Below are 26,059 nucleotides of genomic sequence, written 5' to 3'. Positions count from 1 at the left end.
TTAATTTATTATAGAATAATTATCTTTACATTTTAATTTTTATTTATATAAAATAATAAATTTTAACTTAAAACATAAATTAAATGTTTAGAGTGAGATTTCAAGAGAGAGAGAGAGAATCTAACTTTTGATTTCTCATTTCATGCCAATAGTTTAAGGATATCATGTGTCTTTGGGGAGTTGTTCTTAGGGTAGCATGTCTTTGAACTCTCTCTCTCTCTCTCTCTCTCTCTCTCTCTCTCTCTCTCTCTCTCTCTCTCTCTCTCTCTCTCTCTCTCTCTCTCTCTCTCTCTCTCTCTCCTACCTATTTATATCTTATTACCTCTCCCTACATCTCTAGCTCTTCCCCTCTATCCTTCCAAATGTATCTATCTTTATATGTCCTTATTTCTTTCCCTCCATATGTCTCTCCTATGGCTCCCACTTCTTATCTCACTCCTTCTCCTCTAGCCCTCCTCCTCTCTCTCTCAACCTATTTATATATATCTTTCTCCCTCTCCATATCTATCTTCATCTCTCTCTCTCTCTCTCTCTCACACACACACACACACACACACACACACACACACACACACACACACACACACACACACACACACACACACACACACACACACACACACACACACACACTCCTCTCCCTTCATCTCTCCTACTCTCTCTACATATCACAAGTTATATCTACTTTGTCTTTCCTTTCTATTCCTATCTTTACCTCTTTCTATCACCATCTTTCTCTATTTTTAATCTCTCCACTTCTCCTCTCTCTCTCTCTCTCTAACTCATACACACACTCTTTGTTTCTCCTTCCCTATCTCTATCTCTGTCTCTATCTCTATCTCTATCTCTATCTTTCACCCTCTCTCTAAACCTATCTCTATTGCTCATCTCTATCACATTCTTTCTCCCACTCTTTCCCCTCCATCTCTATCTCCATATATATCTCCTCCCCCCCTTCTCTCTCTTATTCACTCCATCTCTCTTGTATAATCTCTATCCTTCTATTTCTCTCTATCTAGCCCTCTCACACCTCTCTCTCTTATTCTCACTTTGTCTATTTATATTTTCCTTTATCTATATCACTACCTGCCCTCTCTCTCGCCCTCTCTCTCTTCCTCTCTCATTCCCTCTCTATCCCACTATCTATCTCTTTAGTGCTACCTCTCTCTCCCTTTCTCTTCTTGTATATCTCCATCTCTTTCCTTCTCTTCTAATATATATCTATCTCTCCCTTTGTCTCCCCATATTTCTCTCTCTTTCCCCATATCTATTTGTCTATCTCTAGTTCTCTCTTTTTGTCTCTCTTTATCTCTCTCCCTCTCCCCTCTCTATATCTCTCTATCTCACCATATATATCTCTATATCTCATTCTTCCTCTATAGACCTATGTATATTTTCATCTTTATCTCTCCCTCTCTATTCCCCCTCCCCTTCCCCACCACCCACCCCTCCCAACGCACCTCTCTCTCTCTCTCTCTAGACCTTTATATTTGTATCTATTTTCCTTTATATCTATCTCTCCATATTTCTTCTTTCATCTATCCATCTATCTTTATTTATTTTTATCTCTCTATCTCTCTATACTACTATATCTCTTGCTCTATATATCACTTCCTATCTCTATCTTTATCTTTCTATCTCTCTCTCTCTCTCACTCTTTTTATTTATTTTTCAAGCTTCTATCTCTGTCCTTTTCTCTATATTCCTCTCTTCTTTCTCCATTTTCATCTCCATCTCTATCTATATCTCTATCTTCTTCTCTATCTTTATGTCTTTACTCCTATCTCTCTTGCTCTTCCCCCCCTCTTTCTCTCCCTCTTTCTATCCCTATCTCTATCTCTCTCTTCCTCTCACTCGATTGCAAACATAACATGAGCCTATTGGTAGTGGAACTTGATTATCTTCCTGATTCAAAGGTTTTGTTTTAATAATGATCGAATCCTTGTTCAAAGGTTTTGTTTTAATAATGATTGGATCCTTTTAAGCAATGCAAAGTGGATTTGAAGCTATCACTTCTCCATTAAGACCTTTGTTGCATAAACATCATTTTCTATATAAGATACCAATCGATCTCATATAACATACAAATTTATGAAAAAAATTGATCAAATGTTCTCAAAATTGCCCTTCCATACCTCTTCGGCATACCTTGTGTGCAATTGCTAGTTATCTCTAAAATTAAAATATGTGGTAGGCTTTCATTTTGATGAACAGACACGGAGTAAAGTTAAAGTTTATATTTTCAATAAACAGAGTAAGTGGGATTTGTATTTCAGTGGGAATTGCTTAAATGGAAGCTTTGAAATTATAGATATTTGTAGGTATCTTCGAAAGGATCCGACTGTGCTCAGCATTGCGAGCTCATTGTTAATTTTGTTGCATGTTTTGGAGTTGAGTTCGAGCGCCGCTCTCCTACAGGACATTATAGGTTGGATTGGCAACCTGGGAGACAAGGTCAGCTTAACATTTTGTTCTGTTATGGGTTGTTTGAATTTCTGCCCTTTTGGCTTGTTTTTGTTCGTGCATTTTAAGCCTCAGCAAGGGAAGCTATTTCTTTTTCTCTGCATCTATTGCACTGCCTGAGTATCTCAAAATCCTTTTTTTTTTCGTTATTGAAATGCAAGGCTCTGACATATAGGAAAATCAAGTCTTGTATTTAAGGGGTTAAGCTTTTCTTTTTCAGCAACTCACTTTGATTCCTCGTAACTAGTCGTAAAATTTTTCGTACTCACAAAGTCTTGCAACTGCAATAATTAATATTTAATAAGGAACACCTTTTTACATTTGCTGGTGGGTTTTGGGCGTCAAGTTTCTATGTTTGTTTTTAAGTTTTTCCTAGCCTGTTACTGCTATTCTTTTCTTCCAATCCGAGTTTTTAGAGTTTTGCAAGCCATAAATTGCTTTAGTCACGGCAAGATCACAAGATAAAACGAGGTTCTTGTGTGCCGATTTTTCTTTTTCATACGTCCATTTTTACTATTAACCTTAGTATCTTAGTATCGAGGGAAAAACATATAGGGTGGGGAGCCGTGATCGCGAGCTGAAAGCTTTTTCAACCGTTTGTTAGTGGTCAAGTTTTCATGTCTTTGTTAAATTTGAGATTTTCAAAGATTCCTTGTCTGTGTGTGCTCAACAACTTCCATATCTCATTGAATTTTCAAAGGAATCTAACAGTTCATGATGTTCTGCGTGACCTTGCACTTATTAGGCTTTATATTGTTATTTTTAATGCCGTAATATTCTCTTCGAACAATCGTATTGTATCAATGCACCTTGGATGCTCAAAATTTTTCCTGGCCTTTTGTCTGCCCTTTGAAATCTTTGGCCAGTTTTCATTTTTACCCTCTTTCCATCACGTGGTTCTCAATCTTAGTTCAAAAATGTGAAAACATCCTTTCACTGTTTATCTTTAATAGCATCTAATGGTTATTAGGTGTTTTCAACTTTGTGCTTTTTTTGGGGCAAAAATAAAATATTATGCAGGAAGGCTTGAATGTCAATACAGCAACATGATTTCCAGATGACAGCCGTCATATAACATACAACAGAAGAAATATCCACCAAGGGATCCTACAAAACCAGTTATCATACCTAAAAGGAAAACCCCAACCAAACCCATCCCTGCCACCTAACCATGCACCCTTTGATCATCATAAATTATCACGAGGAGCTGCTGTGATTTAACGTGGTCCAAATCACCTTAGTCAATAATATGCCAACTGCGAACTCCTTTAGAATACCATTTGGCCAAACTGCACCCTTTGATCACGATAAATTTTCATGAGGAGCTGCTGTGATTTATCATGGTCCAAATCACCGCAGTCAATGATATTCCAACCGCGAACTCCTTTAGAAACCCATTTGGCCAAACCATATGCCATCCTATTCCATTCTTTGGGGATAAGCAAAAAGGATATAGAGTCAAAATTTGTGGCTAGACCAAGAATTTGCTTGAAGACTGCATTCAATCTCCATGAGGCCTTTTGGAAATTCCTTTTATTCTACAAGGAGACAAGATCATGGAGTTGGTTTCACAAATAGCTTTTATCCAACCCTTTTCATAGGATTTTTCCAGAACCTTTAGAAGTGCCCAAGTTTCCATGTAATTATTTGATTGGACACCCATAAAGGTGGAAAAGAGAAAATAAAGCGAACCCTCACTGTCACTACCTAGTACCTACACAACCAATACTTGCTATTCCAGATTGCCTATGGAGGAAGCATCAGTGTTAAGTTTAAGGAAACCCTTGAGAGGCGGAAGCCATTTACCATCTCTAGTCACCTTTTTAGGTGTTTGAGCCTTATTTTCGAAACCAGTTGGAGAGGAAGGACAGAGAGACAACCTCATGGGTTTAGCCACATGGAGATTAGAAAGGTAAGAGAGTCATCCATACTGATTTTTGCCTGAACAGTCTCGTTAATTATTCTTTTGATTTTGAGCCAAACTTGCATGACTCCGCGACGACTTGCATGACTCTGCTACAACACTCTTGAAAGATACACATATTCTGCTCTAGCCAAATCTGCCAAAATATAAAAGACAGACTAATGTCCCATGCAACCAAAAGGAAGGAAGCAGAGGCAGGGAGATGACCCAAATTGTTTCAAAAATTAGACAAGGAAGTAAGTAGCATAAATAATAGGTCTATTCTAGAGATTTCACCATAAATTCCGGATTTCCTTACATTGAAAGAACAGACGGATAGAGCATTCCTCCTTATTGCTGTGTAGAACACATGTGGAAGGTCTTTGGAAAATCCTCTTTTTGATGTTGTCCCAAGTTAGGCATTTATTGTGGGTTAAAAGCTATAGGAAGAAATTGCAATTGAGCCATCTAAACCTGTGCCAAATTCGTTTCCACCATGGAAACTCCACATTCCCTGTTTTTTGCATTTTAAGGTTCGATTCCCAAGAGAAACTGAATAAGCTCCTTTTGATTCATGACCCCAAGCAAAAATATCAGAATTTCTCAAAGAAGAACAAGGTCTCTTAGCCAGAATTGATGCTAAAATATCATGTTCCTTCATGGAACCCCCATTAGGGCACCTCCAAGGTTCCTTCCACTTTTGAATTAAGTACCTCATAGAGGAATGGAGTACTTTAAATCATCAACCTTAGACCAACCCACAGCCAAAAAGATGTTGCGGAGAGGATGGAGCTGGGGAAAGGACAAGAAAATAGGAGTGTAATACTAATTTTCCTAAGAGTCATCCCAAGACTAGGCATTGTTGCCTTTGTTAGCTATCCAAAAGAGTCCCTTCATATAAGCAAAGCCACACTCTTTAAAGTATTCTAGATCAAGGAGCCTTTCACTCAATTCTATCTGTGGAATATCTTCATTAGCAATCCCACCCAAATAGTTGGAGCTAAGAAATCTTGCCCATGGTGGACTTGGATTTTTGCAACATCTCCAATATAATTTGGCAGCTAAAGCTTGACAGTTAAACTCTGACTTTCAAAGACCAAGACCACCAAACTCCTTAGGATGTCAAACCAAGTCCCAATTCTCTAGACTACACTTTTAATTTTCAAGATTACTAGCCCATAAGAATTTCTGGGAGAGAGCATCCAATTCCTTGAGAAAACGTTAAGGGGCAGTTAATATTAAAAATCAGTAAATGGGAAGAGCTTGGAGAATAGATTTTAATAGAGTCAATCAACTTGCTGTGGAGAGTCAACAAAAGGTCCAGTGATTAATCCTCGAACAAAATCTGGTCAGAATTTTCTTCAGATGAACTCTTCTCATACATCTAGTAGAAAGAGCAATTCCCAAATATTCCATCGGCAAAGTTCCAATATGAAAACAAAGAACATCTGCAATTCTACACTGAATGATCTCAGGCATATAAAAAACGAAAATGCTAAGCTTGTCTTCATTAACTTGTTGACCTAAAACAGATAAATAAATATCTAGCACTTTCCTAAAATTAAAATTTCCCCCATCTTAGCTAACCCCATCAAAGTTGTGTCATCCACAAATTGTAGACGAGTTTGAGAATTTATATTTTTGGACCAAGACCAACCTTGAATGAGATCACTCCCCTGATATTGCTTTATCAACTGGCCCAAACCTTTTGCCATTAAAATAAACGGTTAAGGAGATAAGGGATCCCCTTGCTTAAGACCTCGAGACATTGAAAAGAGAGTTGTGAGAATACCATTGGTCAACACAGAGAAAGAAGTTGAAGAAACACTACTTATAATCCAATTGACACAATCAAAACAAAATCTAAAAGCTTATGAGATCTTGTGGAGGAAGGACCATCTAACCTTGCCTTATTGCCTTAGACATGTTCAACTTAATGAAGATGACCTTTTCCATTAAGGTTGACATGGAGTGAATGGCTTTTGCTGCTACAACAACACCATCCAAAATCTGGTGCCCTGTGGCAAAAACCTCCTTGCTCAGGGAGATTAGAGAGATCAAACACTTCTTTAGCCGCTTGGCAATGATCTTAGTAATTATCTTGTAGGTCACATTGTAAAGTGCAGTGGGACGAAACAAGTCCAAAGAAGAAGCTGCTTCTTTTTTGGAGATTAGAGCAACAAAGGTAGAATTGATGGCTTTTAGCATTTGCTTATTATTCTGGGACTCTCTGACCATTGATAATAGATCATCTTGTACAATTTCTCAAAATTCTTGAAAAAGTTCTATTGGGAAACCATCAAGTCCATGGCCTTACCTTTTTTCATTTAGAAGACAACAAGCCTTAACTCCTCCATAGAAATTGGTCCTAGCAGCTATCTGTTTGTGTCCTTTGACACCAGGTGAGGAATATACACTCAAGAATGATTCTCTCATTGATCTCATCCTAGGTCTTTTGTTCAAAAAATAATGAAGAAAAGTGTCGTATAGCTTCACTAGAGATCTTGAAAGGAGGATAGCTGTTCCCCATGAGCAGAAGAGAGACTAAAGTATTACTATTTCTATGCTCCTTTACTGAATTATGAAAAATTGAGCTATGCTTGTCACCTTAATGAAGCCAATCTATCTGAAATTTCTGTTTCTAGAAGATCTTCCCTAAGTTCCCATTTTGACAATTGCTTTGCATAAAATGATTCTTCCCATAGTAGCTTGTTTGTTATGCCTTCATCTTTAATTTGAAAGATGACTATCTCCAACCATTCTTGTATAAGCCTTTTAGTTTGAAAGATGTTTCCAAATGAAAATTTGTTCTAGTTCTTAAGCTTAAACTTAACAAATTGATGCCGTTTGAAGGAGTACATTGCTGTACCAAAAGCAGGCTTCCTATTTAACCACCATCCCTCCATAAGATTATACAGGCCGGAATCCCAAAGCGACATTAGTTGGAATTTTAAAGGCGATTTTTTTGGAGTTGAGAGCACTGAGGGATGAAAAATAATAGGCCAATGATCAGATCCTTTCCACCCCAAAATCTTTGAGAATGAAGACCAGTTATTTCCAACCTAAAAATATGAGACAAGATATCTGTATAGACTTTTTGAAATAGATTCCACGAGTGGAAATTCCATTTCTTGGCATCAAATCCACCAGATTGAGAAAGGATATATTATCCTTCAACAAGTCAGAAGACGGCCCAAGATGATTAGTTCTCTCTCTTTTCTTGTCAAGGCTTGTTCTTGAATTAAAATCACGTACTAAAATCCAACGAAGGGTAGGCATAATTAAAACGAAAATGAGACCATAGAAAAATCTTACCTAGAAATTTTGAGGGAGCATAAAAATTTGTAAATAGAAAAGATTCTCTCGAGTCAAAGGAAGACACAACGATGGAAACTGAGTTTATTTTCCCAGCCCACTAGGACAGAGTGACTTTATGAGGTTTCTATGTGCAAGCCATCCCTTTGGAGGATATCCAAGCTCCTATGCTAACACCCTATCCTCCTTCCAAATTTTTGAGGATATACTTGCCATATCTTCATTTGAAAGCTTTGTTTCCTAAATGAAAACAATATTTGGTCGGTGATCCATAATGAGATCTTGAGTAGCTTTTTGTCTAGGGATGCTACTCAGACCCCTTACATTCCAAGAAATTGTAATCATTTTGGGGGGTATCTAGTGTCTAGATGGCACTAGACTTGACTAGAGATTCCCCTATCAATTTCACTTTATCTTGGTCTTTTTTCCTCCCTACCTTTGATATCTTATCAATGCCTCCCTTCTTGATATATTTTTGTTGGAGGCCTAACACATGAGGAGCCTTCTTTCTACCATCTTCCTTTTCCCCTAATTCTTTCACAGGAATCCAACAACGCATTGATCTTATCTATCACTAATTGGGTTTCTGTCATGGGAAAAGAGCTCACCCCTTTGGCATGTGCCTTACGGTTTTCCTGTTGTGTGTAATGTCCAACCCCTTTTGTATGTGCCTTTGGGTTTTCTCGCTGTGTGTAATGTGACCCATGATGACTAGGGAGAAGAATTTCTTCTTCTTTTAATGACTTTTGTATTTCTAGAGATGGAAAAGGGGAGAGATGGATAGTTAGATCTGAGAAGTGCACATCCTGTCCATTCATAGTAATATCTAATTCCCCAGTGACCATTTCCTCAAAACTTTCAAGAACATCAAATCTATTACCAGAATTTGCTTTAGAGACATCTTTATGCTAGCTATTAACAATTTTGCGTTTGTATGAGATTTTATAGGAATGAAACCATCTACATCCAGCCTAATAGATTGCATCAGAGCCTTGCCCTTTGCTTTTGGTTTTACCACTTACACTTTAGGAATAAGAGGAGAAGATTTAGGACCCGTTTTTGAGCAATTTGTCTGTAAAAGCCCATATTCATGACATGTATAACAACGAAAAGAAAGAGCCTCATAATCAATGTGTTGAATCCAATTCATGCTGCTCAATCAGATCACTAAGGATTCAGGAATCAGGTTATTCAAAGTGATTTCAACACAAACGTGGGCAAAGGTGGCAATCTTCCTGTCAAGGTTTGGTGAGAAGGCCCTAAGGGTTTCCTAATGTTTGCTGTCATAGATTGCAAAATATTCGTCCGCCAAAACTCCATTGGAAGCCTTGGGAGACAAATCCAAAATGGAATTTGGAGGGTAACTCCTCTATAGGATTAAACCCACACATGAGCGTTTGATGAAGAGACTTGTTTGGTTGTGTAAATAAGGGCCTCTTTCAAAAATCTGATTTTGATTTGCCATCCTAGAAAACACGACATAAAAGTATCCGTTAGCTGCTAAGGTGATTTCCAAATCACGTTTGGGAGTCCATTTGTTTCTAAGTCACATTTCCAAGAATGGCATACAAATTTGTAAACCCATAAACTTGCAAATAATAGCATGACTGTCAATTATAGGACATCATTAGCCACGGACTTTGGGTTGATAATCAGAACAGGACAATCTTTGCACTTCTCCAAACATCCATTTGACCTTGGTTGAGGTTCCATGGGAGGACCAGATTTGAATTCCTGAGCTGTATGTAGAACGGCATTAATGGCATTCGTATGATTGGATGAACAGGTCTCATCCTCTGTTAAGTGCAGCCTGTCCCTTGGACCTCTTGGCTGTCATACTGACAATCACCATGATCCTCAAGCAAGAATCATCTTCAAACAGAAGAAAATCGAACTGTAAATCAAAAGGAGCAGAAAAACAGTACTAAACAAAAGCAAGTTCACCACCCAAACAAACCCCAAGGCAAGAAATACCCTAAACAAGGCCACAACAAAGCAGGCAGAGGGAGTCCCTTGTATCCCTTGGCTGTCATACTGACAACCACCATGATCCTCAAGCAAGAATCACCTTTGAACAGAAGAAAGTCGAACCATAAATCAAAAGGAGCAGATAAACAGTGCTAAACAAAAGCAAGTTCACCACCCAAACAAACCCCAAGGCAAGAAATACCCTAAACAAGGCCACAACAAAGCAAGCAGAGCCAAAACAGCAGTGGCTAGGCCACTGAAGCTATCATGCCTGCCTAGACTCTACCTTGTGTGCCTGTAATGTCCCCTTTTTAGCCTGTTGCTTTTTTTGGATGGTTTAGCCTATTCCTGACCCTTGTAGGCAAACATAGATGATTAGAGGGTCCTTCTTGGCAGTGTTCAGTGTGTTTTCTCCTTCAGAGCTCTGTGTGGGTTCAGGTTTGGCCTTCGTCAGACTCAATTCTTCATACTATTTATAGTAAGTCACCATTTCAGTGGAGTCAGTATTGCTATATTTAGTAAGGCACCTGGACAGGCCTCGGTTGCAGTGTTGATCTCCATATTCAGCTGGGTTGGCGAATTTATGAGTATTTAATGAGTTATTATCATTACAGTTATTTTAATGATAATAAATTAAAATAAGGTTATATTATAAAGTTATAAAATGCATTTTCATAATTAATGGGGCCATGACCCTCAATTTAAGTGATTTAAAGTGTAATTGATTATTACCTTGGTGGGTGCCCATATATTAAAATATTTTATAGTCACTGAGCAAACATTTTATATTTTTTTTAATGGATTATTAAATGCTCAAGGAAGGGGGGCCGACTTCTTAAGGAGATTATATATTAAGGCATTCAAATAAAATGTTATTCATTCACTTGAGCAATGGATTTTTGTCATCTATGATCTGTGGGAAGAAGACAAGGGTTTCTCTACCTTCAATCAGCCATTGGGAATGGAGACTCTCGTTGGTTTGCAATCTTGAGGCTGTGAAATACCAACTGAATCATTGCTTAGTTGTGGACTTCATTCAGAGGTCCAATTTGTGCATATTGGTGAAAAATTCAAAGGTTTTACAAGGGTTCGATGTGCTGCTACAGTACCCGTAAACAGTGACGCCACAGTAACGTGAATAGTGCATGCTACAGTGGAACTCTTCTCTCTTGGCACCTATGTCTGGTCCATTCGTTTGTAATTTCCAGAATTATATTCGCTGTTGAAAAGTCTAGTATTATGCTGTATGAAGAACAGTACCAGGTGCAAGCATTCTCACTTTTCATTGTTGTTTCTGCTTCTCACAGTGCTAGCACGATTTGGAAGAAAGGTTCCTTGTTTCCTTAGCAAATCATCCTTATTGTATAATTGTTATTTCTCTTATAGTTTTCAGACAGTCAGTGAGGGTGTTTTTTAGGTTGTAAAGGAAGCAAGGTAAATGTTTGATGAAATGACTATGAAGGTTTAATAGCTATTTCTGACTTATTGTGTTTCATGCAATATGTTTGATAAAATGCCACTGCTGTATGAGTGTCTTTTCAGAATATTATTGCCATGAACTCATAGTGATATCTAATCATCATTTAGAATAGTTGTATATCAGTAATATACTTGGTTTGCATCTAATGAAGGAGTTACGAGGTTGCATGCCAAGTGTTTGATGATTTGTCAAGTAGCTGTAGTTATTATTTTTAGTTTCTCATATGCATGTAAAAAGTCAAAATCAGTTGGCATATCATTTCTATGACATTGTTAGTCAATCTTTCGTGGTTAGAGGCATTCAAAAACATCAATTTCAGCATACAAGACCGAAACAATACAAACAGAAACTCATAACAGCAAGTTCAGGCATTGTATGCAAAGTGTTCGACAATATTCCTTGAGGGTTTAATCAGCAACTTGAGGTCAGATTAGTCAAGGGATACTACAGTGCCATTGCCATCCCTCCAGTTTCAATAGGCGCCATAGGTGTTTTCACCTTATTATTTGCATTGGATTTAAACTTTTTCTGCCTCTAGGCTCTTGCAAACCAACCTGATTCATTGTGGAGTCAATGAAGGATTGATTGCCTGGCCCTATATATTTGTTATGATCTAAATATTTCAAAATCTTATATTTTTAATGCATAAATAAAATAAAGCCTTATATTTTGATAGGTCAATGGTTTCCCTACAGCATATAAATTCATAACTACTCATGACACTTTTGGTACAATAAATTACTAGAATTTTATAATGACAAATCATTCAAGCCTTGTCAAGAACACCATTGTTTATTTTATACATATAAGTTGGTGGTTTTTGTTGTTAATTGTTGTTTTACTCTTTCAAGTTTCTTTGCATGGAGGATATGTTTTTCTATCCCTTCAAACAAATATGAAAAGAAAGAGTGAATTCGTTACAAAGGAAAAATTGCATTCACGAGTCTCATTTTAATATATGGCCTTTGTAGGGCCTTGCCACAGAGCCTTTCTCCTGCTTTTGCAAAACTCTGAAAAGCCACATTTCAAGAAAAGAATATAAGAGACATGTGCCTTTTCGAGACCACCCACAATAAAAAAGGATAAGATTTTCCTTAATAACTAACTTTGTTGCCCCATAACTACTTGCAAAGAATTTTTTCAGAACAAATTCTTGCCATGGAAATAATTAGGATCTTTTAAGCCTTTTTAATAACATTTTTTTTCCCCATTTCTTGCATGGCTTTGATTGTAATGGGTTTCTTTTTTAGCTTTCTCTCCTTTTTGTGGTTGTAGTCCCAACACTGGTACATGTTTCTGACATTCTTTTCTTGCAGTGCAGGTTTTTAGAGTTCCACAGAATTAGAATCAAGGCTTTGTACTGAGACCTTACTAAGTCATAAAATTAAAACAAGGTTTGTGAGCAATTTTTTCATTGTGGCACATTCACTTTTTTCTTTTCATGTTTGTTTGAAGGGATAGAAAGGCATGCTCTCCATGCAAAGGAAATGCAAAATCCCACTCTGTTGGAAATTAGGATCTAAGGATACTAATCATTATAAACAAGATTATAAAGTAAATGAAATATGAAACATACATGCAAAATGTACACATTACACAAGATATACATGGGGAAAACCCTTTTGGGTAAAAAACCCCATAAAGCATCATTTAATTAAAACACTTACAAATATAGTCTATAATAAAATAGACATGAACCTGGGGACACTCCTCCAATACTTCCACATGGCCAATAATACCTCATATGCATAGTGATACAACTCACCATAAAGCTCCAAATTCACACACCTCTCAAATGAGAGAGAACCTCCTTAAATATAGGAGGAAGGGTGACTTCACTAGTCACACCTTTTCAATAACCCCCACTCATAAATAATTAATAATCTAATAGTTATTAGATTATAATTATTTCAAATGGGATATGCTTATAAAGCATATAATATATAAGGTTTTATAACCTTATATTAGAACATTATATATAAATGTTATAAGGATGTGATCCCTAATAACATTATGTTCTAACACTCCCCCTTAATGTTAATAGGGGATCACATGTCAATTTCCATAGAAGAAAAAATGAAGCACCCCAGTAATGTAGGTCTTCTTTGACAGTGATAAACAGGGACACAAATATATGCCAACATGAAGATCATGCATTCTGGACTACATGAAAGTCATCTTGTCATAATTTATAATCCCAGTGTTTCAAAAATGATGCTGTGAGGTCTTAAAAATTATATTGGAGCCGCGGTCCCCTCAAATTAGCCTCTCCCCAGGTTCATTACATAGTGCCCGTAGGTCTTAATACAATGCTTTTACAAGTGGAAGTTTTACAAGGAGAAGAATTTACAATATGCCCGTAGGACTTAAAAAAATCTGCCCGTAGGTCTTACGATACTGTGCTCGTAGGACTTAAAAAAAATCTGCCCGTAGGTCTTACGATACTGTGCCCGTAGGACTTAAAAAATAAAGGATTTAGCCACTAGGTGGTGTCATTGACATGCACACTCCCCCTCAATGGCATCACCTAAGGCCAAGCATTATTTGAATTTGGAGCATATAATGCCTAAAGGTCTTATGCCTATTAGGTCTTAAATCTAGGATTTAGCCACTAGGTGGTGTCATGTACACTCCCCCTTAATGGCATCACCTCAAAGCCAATCACTGCATAGAGGATTTCAAAGTGATGGCTAAAAATATAATATATAGTTTGTGCTCATGATCTTCAAAGTGTCTTTATTATAAAATGCTTTCACTTGAGTGAGGTGCCCATGATCTTCAAGGTGCCTTTATTATATAATGCTTTCACTTGAGTGAGGTGCCCATGATCTTCAATGTTTATTTTGATCTTTAGAAATGATATTCTCTAGAAAGAGTAAAGTAACTTTAAGTAATATAGTACTTTCATATGTATCCAAATGGAATTCTTCAATAAATCTTCAAGGCCATATTGATTCTTCAAGAGCTACATTCATATTTTGTCCATTTGATTCAAAGACACATAGAAGATAGTCTTCTTATTAAAGTATTGCAGCATCCATGTAATAGCACTTGCACCATATGTTTTGAAGGCATAACCTCGCCATAGAAGAAACAATATAGTTAGTAACATAGTAATCAACTTCATTTTTGGTACAAAGAAAGAACATGATATTATTTTTTTTGTCATTTGCCAAAGATCATATAATATTCCTTATAAAAATATAGTCCAATGATTGGTAGAAAGGAGATCAACATATATTTTCATGAGAAATAATTTTTTGTCTTGCTTAAAATACAAAAATAGACATGCTACTACATATAGTAATGATCCACAAAAAATTAGGCAATGGGTGAGCTATCCTTTCTAGGTTTGCTCCCCAGACAGTTTATAAGGGCGATAGTCACCCATTTTAAATAGTATGATTGAAAAAAAAAGGATCAAATATAGAATAGAATAACAAATCACTTGAATCTCCAAAAAAGGATGCTAATGAGAAATTTTTAAATTTACTTATGAACATCAGGTTTGCAACCATGCTGTAGTGACATCGAGTATGCTTGGTGAAAATCGTTAACTGAAAAGCAATAGTAGGTGAATTTCTTTTTGATTTGTGACAAGTGCTACTTTTTTGCCATACTTCTTCTTATCTCTGTGATGGAAGTATAGACTGCTGTTTAAATTGTTTAGAAAAAAAATGATCCTTTGCATTGAGATTCTGAGAGTTAGATTTGAATCCTAAGGATTTGTAGATATATCATTGCATGCATTATTTAGAAACATATTTCCATTGATTGCAACTAATTGTGGCATCTGAGGACGAAACTGGCTTGTTGTGTGACAATTTCTGCATAAATTGTCATTCTAGATTTTGCTGAACATGTCTATTTTGTGTTTGGCCTCAACAAGACGTGCTGTGTGTTTGAGTTCAGTTGATTGTCTCAATCACCTTCATTTCTCATCATGTTCATTTATCATAATCCCATCTGTTGAAAACAATTGTACTCTAGAAATTAATTGTTTATTAGCCTAGCCTCTCTTTTCTGAGACACACTTGTCCGGTGCATGTGCTGAACTTTTCCTGTATGCGAGCCCATATTGAGAGAGTTACGACTTGCAATTATGTGAGCTTGACATATTGCCAACAATACTTTGAGTTATCATGATATTCTGTTTGGACAAAGAAAATTTTTGATTTTCTAACCCAAAGCTTTATTCAACACAGATTTGTTGCAATGCTATCTTCTCTAGGAATGAACAGGCATACTCTTTTTCACAAGAAAATGCAGTAGAAAATGTGATTAATTACACACCCATAATTGCAAATTGGAAATCATCTGTTGTGGACATAGGATTACTCTACGTGGATGGTGGAATGAAGGGAATGAATTTTTCCTCTTGTGGCTTCTTGTAACACCACATAGATCTAACATGCCTCCTATGAACTATTCTGATACAACCATGAAGACTTATGAAAAGTCTCACTTTTCCATCTCCATGAGTCTCTGAATGTTGAACCAGAGCATGCAGAAGTTTGTTGCCCTGAACCAAAACCGAGAGTTAACTATTAAATTTTACATTACAAACCTTTATAAGATGAACTTCCAGAGTTTGGAAGGTCTGAAGAAACAAATAATCACTGATGTTCAAAACTGGAATCAGCAAAGTACAACTGATTTTAGCGCTCTACTCAAGGGACACCAGCAGTACCAAAGGAATTCCCAAGTATAAGCATGTGAGATGAGCATTGTGTTGCATATAAACAACTTGAAAGTGATTGAGAAACACTTCCAAGCAATCTTGGACTTAAAACCTTTTCTTCCTTGACAAGGAATAATGTGCCAACTCTCCTGAATGAGAGCAAACCAAAATGTGAAGTGGCTGGCCTGCAACCAAACAACAAGCTTGAGACTAAAATTCTGACCCATTGTTTGCCAAGAAACACTCTCAAGAGTAATCAGTCATTCATTGCTACAATCGTTAGTTAAAATCTCTCTCCAATCTATTTGTAGATGAACAAATGGAATCACCAAATGGCCGGTAATGAAAGGAATAGCACTATCAATTCTGAAATTTTGATTCTTATCCCTCAAAGGGTCATTTCTATCATTCCCAAAAAGCTCTGTCAATCCTTGTTGAGGATCCCAAACATGGATACAACATACTTAGAAAGGTAAATATCATAACTCCAAGTGCCATCCATAACATCATGCACATCATGGAAGTATGTGACTTCTTTTGTAATCTTTTGTAGCCCATCCATGAAAGCATCGACAACTAAGGTGTAAGGAGCAATTGTTGTCTAAAAAACCAACCCCAAAGAAGGATTAGTATAAGATAAAACATCACTCAATCCAAAGGATGGGTTGCCAATTATGAAGATTAAGTTACAAGCTTGAAACCTCCTCTTACTGCTGTACTGAAATGTACGGCAACTACAAAACCACATTTTGATATCTACTTAATGTCAAAGATGTTGAAGTAACCATGATCCATCACTTCCCATGCATAAACTTCATCTCCAACTACATATGATGGGTATGCATTACAACTTATCAACTCAGTTTTTTCTTTGAAATGTCCCATTTGTTGGTCAACTCCAACTCTCAAGACAAAACTTCATGCAAGGATGATGCAACTCAAGGTGAGTACCAACAAGGAAATAACCCTCAACTGAAATAATTAAATTGCATACCCAAAGTTACCTTCGAATTCCTCATGTAGTTAGGAATGATGATGCCTCCTAGTGTCATCTCACTCCAATTGCAATCTTCATTTGTCTCATTTGCACATTTCATATCTGGTGGTCTCCTAGGAGGGTAACTGATCACCTCATAATGTGAAATATGAACCTTGATCAACACCAAGCTGAAAACCACACTCCAACTCAAGTCTTGAATCTTCTCCCGAATCCCATACCTTGCTATTTTAACCAGGTGCAACACCACAACCAGTAGTTGTTCCATCATCCAACTTAAAAAGTTGATTGTCATATGTCTTATCAACACCCATTTTAAACAATGGGTTATCATTGAACACCACAAATTGATTCTTCCAATCTTGTTCATGCAAGGATGATGAACTGCTATCATGATGCATGTAGAAATCAGAATTAGTTCCATAACTTTCAAGAGTGTCTCCATTGCTGTCCCAAATCTCTTGTGCCTCTTCTTTATCATCATTAATAGTAAGCTGAGGATCCAAGTCAAAAGGATCACCAGGCCTCTGCTCAAAATCAGCACCATAAAATAAGTTTTCAGATTTGTGTTAAAGTTTATCATCAGACCTTTCAAAAATAGCTTCCCCAATGCCATCCTCAATGCTTAATTCTTGAGATGAAGAAAGAGCAGTACTATAATAAAAAAGAAATTCATCCCAATATAGATCCTCATCGTACTTAGGTGCTGACACACCCGGATTCCAAGTGCTAAAAGGCTGATTGCTTTGTTCAGAAAAAAATGTGTTCACTGTGCTCCTCAAGAGTGGTTGTCTCTCTGAATAAATCTCTCTCCAAGTCAAATAGATGAAGACTATTATAGTCACTCGTCTCCAAAGGCTCCGTGTGGACATCCAACTGGTTTCCATCCGGACCAACATCATTGGAAACATCTCAACTCGACCCCAAGGCTGCTGTTTTGTCTTTTCCTTCATGCATAAACTCATCAAAGGTAATTGCATGTATGTCTAAAGTATCATCCTTGGTCTTACCAACAGTTGCTGATTTGGTAGACTCCAAATCAACATACCCACCAAACTTGGCACTATCAGGAAGACTCATGCATTCTTCTTCACTTGCGGATGCATCACTTGGATTTTCTTGTTCCATCTTCCTTTCAAACTCCTCTTTTGTGCTAGTTTCTTCATTTCTTACAGTTTCAAGTTCCTCTTGTGTTCTTTGTTGCAGAGCTTTTTGCCCATCTTTTTACATACTTGACTTCACATGTTTGGGTCTTGTCACTATCTTAAGATACTCTTTAATGTCTGGGTCTTTCATTAGATTAAGGAGTTCTTGCATCATTTCCCACACAGACTTGTCAAATGTGAGCATCTTTTCAACTCTATTATGCAACTGCTGAATTGCAACAAGTGACCACTACCCAACATGTTGGCGGAAACAACTTGCTCCGATACCATTGTAATGTATACCCCAGATATTTTTTTGTAGTAGTTTGATATACAAATGCTTGCCAAAAGCAACAAATGGAATTGCTTGCAAAATAAACTGTTCTGATTTGTTTCATTCATGCATGGCATGTTCATGACAATGGAAAGTAAGTTAATAACACTAATGTCATCCAAAACTGAAATAACATACATACTGCTGTTTACAAAATTAGGATAGTTTGGCATTCAACATGAACAATATAACCAATGTATGACCTTGGCATTTAAACTAAACATGGGTACCTAAAAAATAATGTGTTGTCTTGCTGCTACAGGTCTGAAATGCCTTCAAAATCACCATCAAATGCTCAAACAAGAATACTACAGCTCTGCCATGAGATTTCAGTCATCATACTATAATCCGCATTCACATAACCAAGCTTTTTTTATACGCAAAAAATTAACGTAGAAGTCTGTTCCAAGAAGCTGAGAGAAAGAGATGCACAGGGGTGATTCACAAAAGAAATTCCACTTGCTTCTAAAACCTTCAATACTGGTTCAAACCTGTTAGAACCCTTAGATGCCAAATATTGGATGATTTGCAGCCTTTAAAACAAGAAAATTCCTTGCAAAAATCACCTATCAGTTACCTAAAGCTGGGCGCTCCTCTCTAGGGGTGATTTTGTGCTAGAAAATAAATGCCAAACCCAAACCCTCTTGTGATAGGTGGAAACTCATTGCCTAGGAAGCCAACACCTGGAACTAAATAAAATTCACTTCGAGAGTTTTGAGCATAAATGTGATTCTCTGTGTAGACAAGATGGTATGGCCAACATTGGGAAATGTCTTCAAAAACTCTTGAAACTTGAACAACACTCAGAAAAACCATAATCACACCAAAAACAGCAAACCCAAATCAAAATATTGTATAAATCTTCATCTTCATCAAACCCTTATCACCCCACTTTGAGCAAACACTAAAAAAACTCTAATTGAAATCAACAACCAAGTAGGGTGGATCTTGTACCATCGAATCCAGGCTAATTGAAGAGGGTTTTCATCCTCAACAATCCAAAGAACTCTCCAAGTTCATTTCAACAACATCCTATTATGTGTGCACAAGCAAAATGAGAGAATGAAAGCCGAAATCGTAATATATAGACTTGGAGGGAGAAATTGGGACAAATTTAAATATTCAAATATAATATTCCCTAAAAAATGGCGCCCATAAAACTTTAAAAAACAACTTAGGTCACCCATAGCCTAGGCTTTCCAATTAGAGACACTTTTCGAAATATTAATTCACTTAAGTTAAATATTAAGTCACTTTTAAAACACTCTAGTGAAAATATTCTAGAAAGATTGGTGCCATGCAACTACTTAGTATAAATAGCAATGTTCCTTGAGGACCAAAGAGAACAAACCCAAAAGATTGGTGTCATGCAAGCACTTACTATAAATCACTGTTCCACCGAGTTTCAGAATGGGGGACGCAGGGACCAAGGGCCTAAGTTTGGGGATGGCAGGGGGCCGGTGTTGATATACATATAGTACTTGAAAAACTAGTTATGAAAAGATGTATAAGAATTACATTTCAAATGGAACTTTGGCAAATTAGTAAAATAGCAAAATCGCAAATACTAAATACTAGAATTTAAGATTTTCATTTTAAAACCTTGAATACTAAATGAAAATGTCAGATTGGAGATTTCTTTTACATTGAAAATATCATAAAAGATGATTACAATGAGTAGCATGATATCAAAATAAATAAAAAATGTCAAAATGTAGTGAAGGGAGTCCTCTAATCAATGTAATCATCCCCAAACTCCTCGTCATTGGAACTACTGGAATCTTCATGGTCAAGCTTCGCCAAACTAACACCAACCAGCCCTGCATCTGAAGTCATAGCATCCTCATCAATCTTGCTGGCTCCTTTGGCTCTACATCCCATCATGCACTGGACTCTCTTTGTACACAAGTGTCTTGCGATCAACGAGACACAAAGCACTATGTACAACCACAAGCTACTTTGCTCTCCTAGAGGTAGGTCTGGTCCTCTTAAGAAGAGTGGATGAAGCTATAGCTAGACTAGTTCCTCTCAACTGTTGAAGAACTAGAAACCTAATATAGCATTTGGATGGCTAGAGTGGTAGTCAAAGATTCTGGTCCATGGCACTTTTACCACAAAATTGGGTCCTCTTGTGCCATAGTTGCCATATCCATCTTGGCCGCTTCAAAATAACCCCAAGAGTGGCAAATTTGGTCCACTCAGTGCGAATCTGACTGGCATTATTAGCATCATACATCCTCTCAATGCACCTAAAGAACCCTGCCTTCACCTCAACATCCTAACTTGGTGTAACTCTACCAAGCCTAGTCTTGTACCACTTAAGATTCAATACATAAGCAGCCATATGCAAGGGAGTGTTGAGCCTCTCCCATCTCCGTTGAATGATTGACTGAATGTGCTCATTGTAGAATGCTAAAGTGGGGTCCTTCACTTGCACAACAACCCTCATCTGGTCAAGCATAGAATCAATTCACTCATACACCTCTCTAAGGGTTGGCGCATCCCCATTACCATATTTGATGACTTGGAAAACTAGAGCAATCTGCAAATGCATATTCATACATCCATTTCAATGTAACATTGTTCATTTATCATTTTGACATCAAGATTCAACATCAAATTAGATTTTGAAAATGAAACTTACAAAAAAAAAACAAATCATAGAAACCTACCTCGTGCTTGAAAAATCTCTCCTAGTTGGTGTGGAATCCTCCTCTTCTTCTTATTGCTCCTTGTCACCCCTCTTGCACTTGCAAAAACTCAATCTATCTCTTTTCACTTCTTTGCTCACTCTTTTCTCTCCTCTTCACCTAGCTGTTGGAAAAATTAGAAAACCAAATGTGAGAAAAAAAAGAGGATTTGCGAGGGTTTTTTAAAGGGTAGAGGGCATGGATGGGGCCCATATTCCATTAGGGTTTGACCCTAGCAAAAAAAACAAAAAAGAAAGAAAAAAAATGCCTTTTTGAGGTGCCCCAGGATGGGAAACACCCAGATGTCCCCGCGATGTTCGAGGGACGCTTGGGCATCCCTGGGATGATCAAGGGATGCTTGGGCATCCTTGGGACGTCCTTGCATCCTCAGGCATCCCAATGACGATGGAGGGATGGTGGTGGGATGCCTTGTCCCCATCCTTGCATCCCAGAGAGATGTCCCCGTCCTGGAAACACGAGGATTAGGGGGGGATGTGTCCTCGTGGAAGACTGCTATAAATAGTAGTGTTCTTTGAAGACCAAAGAAAACAAACCTAAAATAATTGGTGCCATGCAAGCACTTACTAATTACTATAAATAGTAGTGGTCTTCGAAGACGAAAGAGAACAAACCCCAAAAAACCTAGAAAGATTGGTGCCATGCAAGCACTTAATATAAATAGCATTTGCTGTCAAAATCCACTAAAACTAAGAAATGAACTCACCAAGAACACTAGAACCCTCCCAATGCAATAGGAAACCTACGGAAAATCCTAAAAACTAGCTAATGCTTGCAAAACAAGATGGCGTAAGAATGGGGACATTACAGACTTTCAACATTTGAAACCTTGGAACAACTCTGACTCCTCTTCTATTATGAGAATAATTGCTCTTTTTTAAAAATGATTATACCTTTTTGTCGAAACTGTAATCCATAGCATCGTTGCGCCCACAAAATCCATTGCTCAAGATGAATCCTACTCAAAATGGGCGTTCTTGATTGATGGACACTTGCATTTACTTCGGGTGGGTGGGCAACCATCAAAAACATTGCACGTAGTTGGGAGGGCTATTGCATTGATGGTGGGTAGGTAAAGGGTGAACTCAACACCACTCTAGTTGGTGCCAAAAAATTATTTAAAATGCTGTCCTCAAAATATCACAAGCCTTTGGATTATTATGTTGACATTAGGTGTTGACCAAGATTGTGAGGTAATAGTATTAAAATTTTCATATCCCCGATGAAATAAGGGTGCTCGCTTTATACACAAGAGTAGGCATTATGATATGGAAACCCCTAACAACAAGCTACACACCTCCCTTGGGTTATCGGGGAATTACAATCACGAATACCACGAGAGTGAAGGACATAGGTAGAACCACCCTTGATATGTCGAGGAAATGATAAAATTCCTTCCTCCTTAGTCTATTGTGCCATTAGGGAATTGGGTCCCTCCTTGTTTTCCTACCAATGTCACAGGTGTATACAACCTTTTGAAACCTCAAAGTAAACTTTTATAACCATGTCTTGTCAAACCATTGGGCCTAACTATACTTGTTTACCAAGTGTTGACGTGCATTTTGTGACCACGCGCAACATAGAATAAAGTTTTTTAACGGTCACTTTACTCTCTCTTAATCAAAGTTCAATTGTATACTAAGATTGCAATAAGTTCAAACAATTGACTCCAAGGTTCCGATTATGCAATGGATGTGACTCGGTTGGCTTGATGTGATATGCTGGTGATCCAAGGGGACTAACATTTGGATCATTCTTTCACTGCTTTGCTGTGGCTGGAACTTCATCATTGGATATAGCAATTTGTGATGCTTCTGCTTCGAATGAACTGAATTTGAATGGGTTGAAATTAAAGGGAAAAGGGTTAGAAGGATCTAAATTTACTCCTAAGGGTAGTGATATCAATAGATGTTGCTCTAATGGACGAATTCCAAATAAACTAAATTCTGCTTCGCCAAGATTAACTTCAACTCCACAAGAACTGGTGCAATCTTCCAAGGATGTTGAAGGATTTTCACATCGAGAAAGTGCATTTGAATACCCAAAACGACGCAATCCAAATAACTATCCACAATCGAACTTAGCACAAATTTAGTGGCACTATCCACAATCGAACTTAGCACAAATTTAGTGGCTCAGGCTAAATTTACATTACAACTTATAATCAACAAGATGCAAAAAGTATGAACCATGGAAATTCATCAAACACGAAAACATTCTCCATTGAAATCAAAGCACTACTCTACTTCTACTCTAAGTGAGGAAGGTGAAACCATGCAAGTTTTGAAAAATAACTTAAGTGAACACCATCAGAGAACAATGCATTGTTGTTATTATCTCAAAAACTTAGTGCAACAATTTCATACAAATCTCCCTCCCCTTACAAATAAAGGTGTCATCCCCTTATATAGCCCTCTAGCCTTGATTACATGCAAACCCTAATTAGGGTTTGACCCAAAAGATTCCACACACATGATGCAACAAGGCAAGAATAAATATTAATGACCCATCATGTCCACTTATCAATAAATTCCTGTCGGCCAAAAATTGCGTCCATCGTGCATTAAATGCACCACTATCTTTCAAGTTCACCCAATGTGTAATAAATGCTCCATCATGCAATAAATCACCCTTAATGCCTTGAATGTTCCACTATCTCCAAAATCGGCCACACGTAATAAATGCTCCATTATTGCCATGCCTTGACTCAGTCGCCACACATTAAGTATGCCATCATGTTGCTATGCGTTCAATAGATTCTCGCCATGTAAGTAGGCCTTGCCGTCATAGGAACTTCTGTAATATTTCGGGTTGCTTCATCAATACGAAATATTCTCTTTGCATGTTGCCAACTCATCTTTTGCAAGAATCTTTCTATTTCGGGCTCACAAAAGACATTTGAGAAGATTTTTCCTGCCTTGGAAGAATTTTAACAATCTTTTTCACTTCTGAAGGATTCCTGTACGTTTGGAATTCGAGGAGAGGGAAAATATTTGTAGAGAGATTTCATCCTTAAGGAAAATTTATGTGTTCCTGTGCACACTTCGTCTTGTAGGGAGATTTTTTTGATCACTGACCATTTTTTTTGTTCTAAGGAATTTTGTCTTGTTCTAAGCTTTGGAGAGAGAAGATCCTCACACAGCCAATTTTTTTCGTGCTTTAAAATTCATCATCTTGCATGCAATTCCACCTTGAGGAAGAAATTTTTTGAATTTTGAACTTTTCTTCTTGAACCTTGATTTTCACGTCATAATTCCAACCTTCGGCACATTTAGAGTTGGAGAAGAAATTTTGGAAATTTGTTCCTTAAGGAATTTCTTCATGCCTTAGACAAATTTTATGTTTTTTCATCCTCAGGCATATTTGGAAAATCAAGAAAGTTTCCCCATACGGAGCTTTCCACGTCTTAATTTGTCTTTGAACACATTTTAACCGAGGAGGAATTTTTTGAAATTTTGTATTTTTCCTCCTTGGCCATGAATTTCACTTCAATTTTGTCCTTGGACATTCTATCCTTGCCAAGGGCATATTTCATCATGGAGGAGGAATTTGCACAATTTTGGAATTTCCTCTTTCACCTTGTATTTGTGCCAAACACGTCCTGGAGCACTCCTCGAGGGGTGTAAGGGAATTTGCCTTGGAGGAGAAAAAATCCCCCTTCACCTTGATTTGGCGCTCTCCTCCTAGGCTGGGCACTGAATTCACCTTGAGTAGGAAATATGTGTTTGGGAGGAAAATCCTCCATTACACCTTTTTAGCTTCCCGACCCTTGACTTGGGCAGAATTTGCATCATGTGGAGCAATACATGTCATGGAGAGGAATTCCTCCATGACCTCATTCTAGTGCTCTGACTCTATCCTGGAGTGCATTTCTCAACCTGTGAAGGATTTTAAACCATGCAAACTTTTCCTGAACCATGCCATTTTGGCGCTCAACCTCCATTTTGGGCGGAAATTTGACTGTGTAGGAATTTGGCCTTGAAAGGAAAAATCCTTCCATACCCCATTTTGGCGCTCATCTTCAAGATTGGGCGCTAAAACCACATGCTACAAGAATTTAACACTTGGAGGAGGATTCCGCTACGACCTAGTTTTGGCACCCATCTTGCCTCTTGGGTGGAGTTCATACCATGTGGAAGATTTTGGCATGGAAGAAAGAATTCCTCCATGGGGTCTCTACAACGCCCGACCTCTTTTAGGATGTATTCTCTGCCACGGTAGAGATTTCATTGCCTTAGGAAATTTCTTCCCTGACTTAGCCAATTTTTTGCTCTTTCCAGATTGAGATGCCATTTTTGGATTGAAGTGAATTACTCTTTGCCTTAGGAAATTTTTCGAGTTTTTCCCCTTTAGGAATGAATTCCACACTTAGTCATTTTCTTGATCAACTGGCTGCTTTTTCAACAGATTTAGCCATGGATTTTCAGGAATGTTCAGTCTTTAGTGTCGAGACCCTTGCCTACGAAGAACCTGCCAAAAATAGACTTACTAAAAATAGTAAGTACTTCAAAGCGTCAAAATTAGGGCAAACTGGGATAGGATGACACTAAAAATAGAAACTTACTGAAAATAGTAAGTTTGATTTTTGGCACAGTGAAATTTTCTAAATATAGAAAGTTGCTCAAAATTTGCTTAAATTTCATTGGTGGTTTCCTTGAAGGGTCCTGATTTCATTGCAACACCCAGTTTTTCCAAAACCCTAAAGAAAAGACCTCAAATCTAAGTCGAAAGGGCAAAACCCTAAAATAAACCAAACGAGCTCCAAACTTAGCCAAATTTACTCAAATGACTTGCAGACTTGATCATATTCACCCAAAACACTTGCAAACCGAGGAGGCCGAAGAGACTGCTGCAAAAAATACCCAAAGAACCAAAACCAAAAGACCAAGAGGGCCTAAAAAGTAGGGGGTCCATTTGCAATGGGGCAATGTGCGAAAACGTCACAACACCAAGGATGAGGGATGCTGAAAGTATGAAGTCCAAAAACAACTATCATGTTGGACCATGAAGCTTGAATATACTTGTCCACCAAGGATGAGGGATAATGAAAGTTTGAAATTTGACA

The 26,059-nt window shown here is 37.6% G+C and overlaps 1 protein-coding gene across 4 annotated transcripts in view; it reads left to right on the top strand.

Moving 5' to 3' along the window:
• Positions 1–2,160: 2,160 nt before the first annotated feature.
• Positions 2,161–26,059, top strand: part of LOC131070227 (uncharacterized) — a 71,621-nt gene continuing 47,722 nt past the window's right edge. The window contains exons 1-2 of one of the 4 annotated variants that reach the window (XM_058005731.2): positions 2,161–2,454; positions 12,451–12,523. The gene's annotated coding sequence lies outside the window, so the exon portion shown is untranslated. Of the gene's footprint in view, positions 2,455–12,445; positions 12,524–26,059 lie in introns of all 4 variants that reach the window. The other 3 variants (XM_058005729.2, XM_058005732.2, XM_058005730.2) reach the window with 3 other exon arrangements.

Source organism: Cryptomeria japonica, chromosome 2, assembly GCF_030272615.1.
Source record: "Cryptomeria japonica chromosome 2, Sugi_1.0, whole genome shotgun sequence".
NCBI lineage: Eukaryota > Viridiplantae > Streptophyta > Pinopsida > Cupressales > Cupressaceae > Cryptomeria > Cryptomeria japonica.
Note: the sequence above shows the minus strand (reverse complement) of the source record. Positions and strands in the feature narration are given on the sequence as shown.